The following is an 11,443-nucleotide window of genomic DNA, read 5'->3' as shown; positions in this document are numbered from 1 at the left end:
TAGAGTAAGCAAAATGATCATTGCATAGAAGAAGCTTGTTCATCTGAAATAAGCATGAGCCTTTTAGCAGTAATATGGCTTTAGCCAATTTGCATTGACAAGTTTTGTTAGCATACCTTCCTTAACCGAAGTCAAGTAGTAGTAACTGCTTCGATAGGCTTTCTTGACCACAAAAGGTCATTTCCAATGTAGGGCAAACTTCGAAGGTCCAGATACTTTGCCTCCTTATGTGGTCGGTAGTACTGAGAACATGATCTCATTCCTTGACATTGCGTGGCTTGACTGTGTGGTTGTAGGCTTTGGTAACTTATTGGTGGTATATGGCTGCTTTCCTGACTGCTTTCCTAACTGCTTTTGCCTTTTTTTTTACCTCGAGTAACTTAAGGTCTTTCCACTTTTAGCTTGCACATGTTGCATCATCCTATTCCACATCGCTAAATGCTGAAACTTTTGCCATAAACATCTTCATTTCCACAGGGAAAATAGCTTCGGACCCATACACCAAAGAGTAGGGAGAAAAACCCATAGTGTTCCTTGGAGATGTGTGATAGGCCCATAAGACATCTGGAAAATGTGTGCTCCAGCCCCCAATGTAGTTATGTACCATCTTGCTTAGGATTCTTAACAGTGTCTTGTTTGCGGCTTCGGCTTGATCATTTCCCTGAGGATAGTATGACGTGGATAGGTGGTGCTTGATCCCGTAAGCATCAAGTGTGGCACTTACTTGTTTGTTCACAAAATGTGTGTCGTTGTCACTCACTATCTTATAAGGTATCCCGAAGTGGCAAACGATGCATTCCTTAATGAAATTGGATACTGCTGCTACCTGTTGCTTTCCTGAGGAAGACTGCTTCCACCCACTTTGTGAAGTACTCAATGGCTGCTAGGATTCATATGTAAACCTTGGAAGCCGGGTTCATGGTTCCTATCAAATTGAGCCCCCAAATATGGAATGGCCATATAGTGCACATGTTTTCCAATAACGTTGGAAGCTTATGGATTAAGTTTCCATGAACCTGGCATGCATGACATCGCTTGACCATGTTATGCATGTCTTCCCTCATGGTTGGCCAATAGTATCCTAGGCTCAACAGCTGCTTGTGTAGCTTCTTCCTTCCTTAGTGCTCATTACACTCTTCAATATTTACTTCTTGCATGACTTGTGATGACTTAGATGACCCAAGGCATCTTAATGGTTCCTATTAAATCCTTTTCTGTATAGAGTGCCCCATCCACGAAGTACCTCTTGGCTATCTCTTTTAGCTTGCGTGCATCCCTGACATTGTTTGGCAGTGTTTCATGGATAAAGAAGGTCAGGTATGAGGACTTTCAATCATCAATGATGGAAAACTGCAAATGCCTCTGTGATGCGAGATTTATACGCGCACAAATTAAACCCTCTTTTTGACAATTGTAGTATAAGTATAAGTAGGGATCGTTCTGGACCGGGGATTAGGAGGGATTGCAAATCTCTTGGAAACTGACTCAAAAACGTAAAATAAAGTTTAAAACACTAAACTAGACTCAAAGAATTCAAAATTAAAGTTTAAAACACTAAGACAAACCAAAAACTCAAAATGCTTTAAAAACACAAACTAAATTGAATTCTAACTAAAATGAACATTAAAACAAAAGGGGGGTTGAGGTTTTACGAAAATTGAAATAACGAAACAAGTTAAATAAACTAGACAGAATGTAAATATGAAATTGATGAAATGGAATGAATGGATGATAGAATAGCTAAGGGGGTCATCTCCACATATGTTACACTTGCATAATAAAAAGATTTCCAGTTGATCTTTCGATAAATTATGAAACTCATCACCCCGGGTTAATTAGGTCCGCTTAAATTAACCGTCAAGTTTTCCTTAAGTTAATGAATTGGATGGGTTAGCGCAACGCAATTCACAACATTCTCCAAAAGTCCTTTACGTGAACAGCACAATAAAGATACAATCAAAGATCATTAAGCATTATGAAAACTATAAGTGTTGACGAGGCATTCGTTACTATGATGAGCATGAAACTCGTGCCAAGAATTCATTTAACGCGATTGTTTATAAGCAACCTCCACTACTTGTGAATATAAGTTCATAACGATTAGGTGAAAATCACTTATATTCTAGCGTCATATTCATGCATGAAAATTAAGCGCGCATTCTTAATAAACATACATAAATAAGTTATCAATCAAACGGTTAAACAAATTGAATCAACAACTTATGAAATGCAATTAGAAGTAATCAAATCAAAATGCAAGCATAAACATATATTTCGAATCACCCCCTAGCTAAAGGGGGTTTAGTTTATTATAACTTTGAAATCAAAGAAATACCTAAACATTCCAACAACTCAAACTTGAATTGTATGAACGTTTAGGCACTCTTCTCTTCCATTCCTCATACGTACAAACAAAGAGAATTGAATTTAAACATTGAAATCAAAGAAACACCTAAACATTCCTACAACTCAAACTTGAATTGTATGAACGTTTAGGCACTCTTCTCTTCCTCGTTGTTGTAGCACAAGGTCTAAGGATAGTTTGATGGTGTGAATAGTTTGGGGAGTGGTGTTTGGATTAATAGGGAAATCACGGCAAAGAGAAGGAATGGAAGTGTTTGTGGTGTGTTGTGTATGAAATGAGATGTTCATGAATGAATGAATGCAAGGGTATTTATAGGAGTAGTGGAGGGAACATATGGCTATGTCATTTGTAGGTGAAGTAGGTGGATGTTGTAGGTGAAGTAGGTGGATGTTGTAGGTGAAGTGGATGTTGTAGGTGAAGTAGGTGGATGTTGTAGGTGAAGTAGGTGGATGTTATGTTAAGTGATAAGTGATAAGTGATATGATATGTGGTTATGATATGATAAGTGGTTAAGTGGTGATGATAAGTGATAAGTGATTAAGTGATATGATATGTGGTGATGATAAGTGATAAGTGCATGTGGGTTAACTAATGAAGGAAATGCATGTTCAATGACAATGTGTTAGAATGGATGTGTGTTATGCATGGCATGATTGGGATTAGGAAAGGTTTAAATGTCCTAAAACTAAAGAGAACAAGGTTCCAACACTTTGGCTCCAATTAGGTCTTCAATTTCGTCCAACACTTTGGCTTCAAGCATAAGCTATCCGTCCTTAGCCCAAAAGTGCTCCAAAAGTCTCCAAAATGCATCTTTTTGCTCATTTAGCCCTTTGGACCTACAAACACACGAAAATAGCTTAAAGTACTAAAATAACTAAAGAAACATAACGTAAATGTACGAGAACAAGCCATTTAAGTCGCATAAATATGCTCCTATCAAATACCCCCACACTTAGCTTTTGCTAGTCCTCGAGCAAAACAGAAAAACAAAACAAAAAGAACAAAACACAACCTACACCTTCCAACAATCGTATCAGGGACTTCCAATGCACATGACAAGTTAAAAATCATTATTCTCACAGATTTGAGCCATCTTTACACTTAAGTACATTCTTAATCATAGTCACCACATACTAGTTCACAATTAAGCAATTAAAACACATTTCAAATGTAGTAACATGCCTTTAGAGAATTCCCTCAATTTCTTACTAGATGTACTCTCGTTTTTCACATAGATTTTCTGACTACACACCCTACACTAGGTATATGTGAGAAGATTGATGTAAACATGTAGACGAACACTCACATATGTTATAATAAGGAAAGCATTTTCTGGAGTTAATAAGCATGTTTAGATATGATCTCATGAATGGAATGCTACTACTTAGACGCGAGAACCAGTGACACCATAAGCTCATACCAAGTTCAAACTCCACAATTGAAATACATAACACTCAATATAGAAGTCAAAGGGTAGTAACGGGGCTAGGGTATTGGCTAACAATGAAAGGTGAAGGATAAACAAACATTCTTAAAGCAATAGTGAGCAAAGTATTGAATTAGGCACTTAGAATTCCCTTAAGAACGCAGAAGTCAACTTTGAACACCCAAGGGAAAATCACACAAAACTTAGGGCCATATTCAACTTTTTGGACCCTTTCTTCAACCATCAACGCTCGTGAGTTCATTCTTACTAATTTTCACTCCTTTTTTTTTTTTTTTTTTTTTTTTTTTTTTTTTTTCTTTTGAATCTCAAAACATACATATAAACGTAAGAACAAACTTTTACTCCCCCGCACTCATTTTCTTGCATAATGTAACTCAAAAGGAATTCATTTAAGTCATGCTCACTAAACTTTAAGAACAAGGGTATAGGAAAGTCCTACTCTAAGCTAGGTAAGGGGTGATGTGGGTAAACAAGGAATAAAGGCAAAACGAGGCTCAACGGGGTTAAAACTTACAACATATACGAAGTATGGGAAGTAAGGCTATTTGGCTATGGTGGTGGTCACTACACAACTTCTTCTTGAATATGTGTTATGCAAATCAATAACATGCTTTGAATGAAATGGGCATGAGTTCTAGCATTTGGAACTATATGATGAAACGCCTTCTAAGTAGTAACCAAGCAAAGAATAATGAGATCATGCAACGACTTTAGAAAACAAGAAATCACAGATTATACTCTCCAAAGAACGTTATAGGCTCAAGTCTCTCAGGGTTGTAGCGTTTGTTTGAGTTCCTTCCTTCAAGCATGTTACAAAAACGAATTTTTTTCTTTTATGATTGCATGTGAAGTCATACATTATAACCATAACCAAGCATATACCAAGAGTAAATCAAACTTTTCTCTATGTTTATAACTCTTCCTAACCGTCATGCAATTATAAACCAAATCCTTATCATTGTGTTGGAAGGTACCCCAAGACACAAACACACAAAAACGACTCTTAAAACAACTCTTTTTGGGTTTTTCAAAACAATTTTTCAAATTTTTATGGGATTTTCGAATTATAAAACAAAACACACTAAAACACTCTAAAACAACTTAAAAACACCTTAAAACAGCAAGGAACAACATTTGAAGTTATGGGTGATAAAATCCCACAAATTTGCATTAAATATACTTAGTTACCCCCCCCCCCCCCCCCCACACTTAAATCAAACATTGTCCTCAATGTTTTAAGCATAGATTCATACAAAGCATAAGTAAACACACAAAAAGCATTTAAACATACTAAACATGGCAGAATGTAATTAACAAAGAGAAGAGTTTAGGAACGCAAATCTGGTTATGGAGTGTAAATTCCCTCTTCTCCTTGGTGATTGCATTGAGGCATTGATCTTGGTGATTCCACAGGCATACTCTTGAACTGGTTTCCGCCCATCGTTGATTTTCCTTTGTGCTACTTCTTGAACTGGGCAGCAGGATGGTTCTTTTGGTCTCCCCCGAAGGTCTGAGCTTATCCCTTTTATCTGTTTCTTTGTTCAATCTGTGCAGGAGTGGTCCCTTCTCTGGAAGTGTATCAACCGTTGAAGATGACTACTCGAGAGCAACGCTAGGTAAGCAATCAGGAATAGGTTCCAGGCAGTTGGCTCCAGATCGGAAGACTGACTCCAAGTGCCGGCTGATTGCTTCTTTTACTTTGCCATGCGAGTAAGAACAAGGACAAAGAAAAAGACAGGGAAAGAGCATGATATGAGATACTTTTGCTTTTGACCTTGATGATATGAGATACCTTTGCTTTTGAAGAAGCGGTGAATGAATCAGCACATGTATTTGTTGTGCTGTTTCCTCCTGGGTCATCTGTACTCCAGACATCTGGTATCATCTTTGGGGAAGAAGAAAGAATTTAGTATTTCGAAAGGCTTTGCTGGGAGTGCACCCTCAGAGGTGAGGGAGAGTTGGGCATTTTCTTCAGGTTTGCCCTGCCATAAAAGACGAAGGTCGACATATATAGAGATAATATCAAGTGGTGGTACTTTTTACCCTTGTCGACAAACGTTTTGATCCCGCAAATCCGGCTCTTTGAAATAGTGGCGCCTCTTCGATCTTTGAATACGCCTCTTCGATTTCTGAGCAGGCGCCCCTTCGATTTCTGAACGACGCCCCTTCGCTTTCTGAACGACACGTGGTAGTGCAGATGCGGCTCCTTTTGACAAAGCTGCACGCGTCTTCTGAAAAGCAGAGAAAGCGTCGCCGAACTTTGCGCTTGTCGGCTAAAGATGTGTAGATGCGATGATGGCCTCCACGTGTTTTCAGCTTTGTCAGAAATCTTTTGACAAAGTTGAACGCGTTTTCTGAAAAGCCGAGGGAGCGTCGCCTAAATTACGCTGGAAAATCCGGCTCTTTGAATCGGTGGACGCGTCGTCTTGGCTTTTTATAGAGCTATCAATCACCCCAAGACACACACTCTGAAGATTTCCCATTCCTGAAACTCGACTCCGGCCCTTTGTGAAATTTTAACTCCATCCACCCCTTCTCTTTGAACACTTTTGAAAAAAATGGCAAACTCATCGAACCTTAGCTTAGATTTGAGTCTCAGCAGCGATCCGGTTGCGCCCCGTCAAGGTAATGTATGGCGCCCTTCTTTTTTATCTTCTAACGGTCCTCTTTCAGGTGAAGACTCTGTGATGCAGGACGCCACAACAGCTACAATAGTAGCTAAAAACCTCCTCACTCCAAAAGATAGTAGGCTGCTGTCAGGACGGTCCGATGAGTTGGCCGTTCAAGAGTCCCTCGCACTTAGTGTTCAGTGTGCGAGTTCTGTGTCCAACATGGGCCAACGCCTGCTTGCTCGGTCCCGCCAAGTGGAATCGTTGATGGCAGAGGTGGAAAGACTTAAGCAAGAGATCCAGCAGCTTAAGTACGAGAATAGAAGTTTGCATGTGCTTGCAAATAACTATTCGTCGGGGATGAAGAGGAAGCTTGATGAGCTGCAAGAATCTGAGGGTCGAATTCACAGTGACCGTCAAAGGCTTGCGTCTTGTCTCCAGAGGCACCTTTTTCCTGGGTCATCCAGCGCTTGGCCAAGTATTGAGGCCTGGAATGCTCTAGCTCCGATGCCTCCCGCTCCGATGGCTTCCGCTCCGATGCCTCCCGCTTCTATGCCTCCCGCTTCTATGCCTTCCGCTTCTGCGCCTCGTAGTGGGGCTTCACGCAAACAACCTTTGTGAAGCTCCACCTTTCTCCATGTTTAGTATCTTTCTTTCTCTCTTCTTTTTTTTTTTTATTTTTTTTTTATTTTTTTATTAACATAAAATCAAACGGCATGGAATTGGTCCTTGAATGGAAGGTGATACTTGAAGTGAACCGGCAATGGTTTGAATTCTAGTGTAGGTGCCTGATTCATAAAAAATAGCAAGTTAGTATAAAATGTAAAGGAATTTGAAAAAAACTTACTTGTTTTGTCCGACAAGAACTCAATGACAAACACCACTCCTTTGAAAGTTTCAAGGATATTGGACTTGGCCAGATTGCAAGTGATGGTTATGACTTGTCCAATGTCATCAAATTTAACTTCTTTGGATTTTGTGGTTTCAAGAACGTCCTCTTTGATGAATTCATGACATTCCCTACTTGTCACCTTTGAAAGGGCTTCCAAGATGTCTTTTTCACCTTCTTCTTCCTTGGAAGTCATGAATCTGCAAGGAATAGGGATACTTGTTGGAACGGGGTTAAAAATAATGAAATTTGGAACAACCATACCTGTATTAGATGGCATAGGAGCAATAGGTGCCTCCGGTAAAGGTGTTTCCACCCTTTCCGTGGGTTGGGTGTATTCCTCTTCCTTGTGATTTGATTTTGATGGTTGAGGGTCCGTTCCAACCTCCTTGTCACTTCTCAACATGATAGCATTGGTGTTTTCAAATTCTCCCTTCTGATTTGCAATGGTTGAACTAGGGAGTTCGCCTTGGTCTCGAAACTGTCCTACGAACTCCGCGATCTGCCCAATTTGCTTATCCAAGTGGTCCAACCTTTGTGGTGGCTGCATAGGCGTTGAATAGAACTTCTCATATGGCTGCCAATATCCTTCTTGTTGAGCCTCATTGTCTTGATTTTGTGAGCCCTGCACTAAACAAATTAATTCATTAAGCTTTTGATTATAATCTATTGACGAACTTGAGTTTGGTTGGGCATATTGAATATGAGGTTGTGGTGGCTGCCAATATCCTCCTTGTTGAGCATTTTGAGGTTCCCACCACATAGAGTTTGAATGATCACTCCAATCCGAATTGTAAGTATTGGAAAACACGTTATTCCTTGATTGAAGATTAGATATATCAACTCTTTGCATTTGGGACCTTTCCATGAGCTGTGACAAAAGAGAAGCGTTATCAAGTGCCATGTTGTTCTTAACAAACAAAACACAAATAAAAACTAAATCTAAAAGACAATACAGAAACAAACAATCCAAGGGATTAGCAAATTTTCTAATCCCCGGCAACGGCGCCAAAATTTGATGCGAGATTTATACGCGCACAAATTAAACCCTCTTTTTGACAATTGTAGTATAAGTATAAGCAGGGATCGTTCTGGACCGGGGATTAGGAGGGATTGCAAATCTCTTGGAAACTGACTCAAAAACGTAAAATAAAGTTTAAAACACTAAACTAGACTCAAAGAATTCAAAATTAAAGTTTAAAACACTAAGACAAACCAAAAACTCAAAATGCTTTAAAAACACAAACTAAATTGAATTCTAACTAAAATGAACATTAAAACAAAAGGGGGGTTGAGGTTTTACGAAAATTGAAATAACGAAACAAGTTAAATAAACTAGACAGAATGTAAATATGAAATTGATGAAATGGAATGAATGGATGATAGAATAGCTAAGGGGGTCATCTCCACATATGTTACACTTGCATAATAAAAAGATTTCCAGTTGATCTTTCGATAAATTATGAAACTCATCACCCCGGGTTAATTAGGTCCGCTTAAATTAACCGTCAAGTTTTCCTTAAGTTAATGAATTGGATGGGTTAGCGCAACGCAATTCACAACATTCTCCAAAAGTCCTTTACGTGAACAGCACAATAAAGATACAATCAAAGATCATTAAGCATTATGAAAACTATAAGTGTTGACGAGGCATTCGTTACTATGATGAGCATGAAACTCGTGCCAAGAATTCATTTAACGCGATTGTTTATAAGCAACCTCCACTACTTGTGAATATAAGTTCATAACGATTAGGTGAAAATCACTTATATTCTAGCGTCATATTCATGCATGAAAATTAAGCGCGCATTCTTAATAAACATACATAAATAAGTTATCAATCAAACGGTTAAACAAATTGAATCAACAACTTATGAAATGCAATTAGAAGTAATCAAATCAAAATGCAAGCATAAACATATATTTCGAATCACCCCCTAGCTAAAGGGGGTTTAGTTTATTATAACTTTGAAATCAAAGAAATACCTAAACATTCCAACAACTCAAACTTGAATTGTATGAACGTTTAGGCACTCTTCTCTTCCATTCCTCATACGTACAAACAAAGAGAATTGAATTTAAACATTGAAATCAAAGAAACACCTAAACATTCCTACAACTCAAACTTGAATTGTATGAACGTTTAGGCACTCTTCTCTTCCTCGTTGTTGTAGCACAAGGTCTAAGGATAGTTTGATGGTGTGAATAGTTTGGGGAGTGGTGTTTGGATTAATAGGGAAATCACGGCAAAGAGAAGGAATGGAAGTGTTTGTGGTGTGTTGTGTATGAAATGAGATGTTCATGAATGAATGAATGCAAGGGTATTTATAGGAGTAGTGGAGGGAACATATGGCTATGTCATTTGTAGGTGAAGTAGGTGGATGTTGTAGGTGAAGTAGGTGGATGTTGTAGGTGAAGTGGATGTTGTAGGTGAAGTAGGTGGATGTTGTAGGTGAAGTAGGTGGATGTTATGTTAAGTGATAAGTGATAAGTGATATGATATGTGGTTATGATATGATAAGTGGTTAAGTGGTGATGATAAGTGATAAGTGATTAAGTGATATGATATGTGGTGATGATAAGTGATAAGTGCATGTGGGTTAACTAATGAAGGAAATGCATGTTCAATGACAATGTGTTAGAATGGATGTGTGTTATGCATGGCATGATTGGGATTAGGAAAGGTTTAAATGTCCTAAAACTAAAGAGAACAAGGTTCCAACACTTTGGCTCCAATTAGGTCTTCAATTTCGTCCAACACTTTGGCTTCAAGCATAAGCTATCCGTCCTTAGCCCAAAAGTGCTCCAAAAGTCTCCAAAATGCATCTTTTTGCTCCTTTAGCCCTTTGGACCTACAAACACACGAAAATAGCTTAAAGTACTAAAATAACTAAAGAAACATAACGTAAATGTACGAGAACAAGCCATTTAAGTCGCATAAATATGCTCCTATCACTCTGACAGACCCCGACCCATAATGTTTACCTGGACTTCGAATCGAGTTATGTTGGCCAACACCAGGAGGGTGACGAAGCCATAAAGTGTAGTGATGTGGAAAATGTGAGTAAATTTAAAACCTAAAAGTGCCTAAATGTAATAGTATGCTTGTGAATGGGAATGAACCAAATTCATACGTGATGTTAGAGCATAAGTAAAGTACAGTAAGGTAGGATAAGATTTATACCTTCGAGAGTATTTCCATATCAATGTTTTTCCAGAAAGTCCTCGCCGACGCGAAAACTCTGCTACTAAAACCTGGAGGGGCAAAAAACAAGGGTGAGTGGGCCTGAAAATAAAGTTTTGTAAAACATTTTCGAAAACACATAACCCCTCGCTGTAAAACAAGTATAGTTTCAAAATATATATATACTACGTATGGTATGAAAATACTCACCGTAGCCTGTAATATCTAAAGAATTCAATACGTCACAATGTTTCATAAATAAATAGCTAGTATTTGGTATTCATATAAACTCACATAACGAACATAACATAACGAGTGCTTATCGACATATGCTGACACGCGAGTTTATACAGAGATATTCTGACATGAACAAGACTAGGTGTAATACTGATATACGCTCTAGGACTACAATCATGTGAAGACCGGAGCTATGAGCATCACATACTAGTCCTAATTGCCTATAGCAATCTAGGACAGGACTGACGCCTACAATGGATCTAAAGTGAGCGTACAGTGCGATGTGAACATACACGTGGAATACTGGCCTTGGCTCGAGCGAGTACTAACACCGGTGCAGCAACGATGAGCATATCATGTAAATAAATTCATACAACGGTAAATCAATAATTTACATCAACCTAATATTATTCACTGCTGTAATATAAATAATGTATCCCGTAATAATATGCATACCTGTGCATTTCGTGAGATTCATAATAATCTCATAATTTTCATCATCGCAACAATTCTTATAATGTCAATTTAATTATGACATCACTTAGAAAATGCATTATTAACCTATATGAAAGAAAAGACACACTCGCAAATATTTGCGAAGTCGTAGCCATTTGGATGAGTAAATAAAGATTGCCGATGCTAATTGTACCGAAATGGGGCCATGGTCGGAGTTGGCCGAAAAATGGCTTGAAAGCTGCTGGATGTTCGTCGA

Source organism: Pyrus communis, chromosome 15 (genome assembly GCF_041283825.1).
Source record: "Pyrus communis isolate YQ-2024b chromosome 15, ASM4128382v1, whole genome shotgun sequence".
NCBI classification, from domain to species: Eukaryota; Viridiplantae; Streptophyta; class Magnoliopsida; order Rosales; family Rosaceae; genus Pyrus; species Pyrus communis.
Note: the sequence above shows the minus strand (reverse complement) of the source record.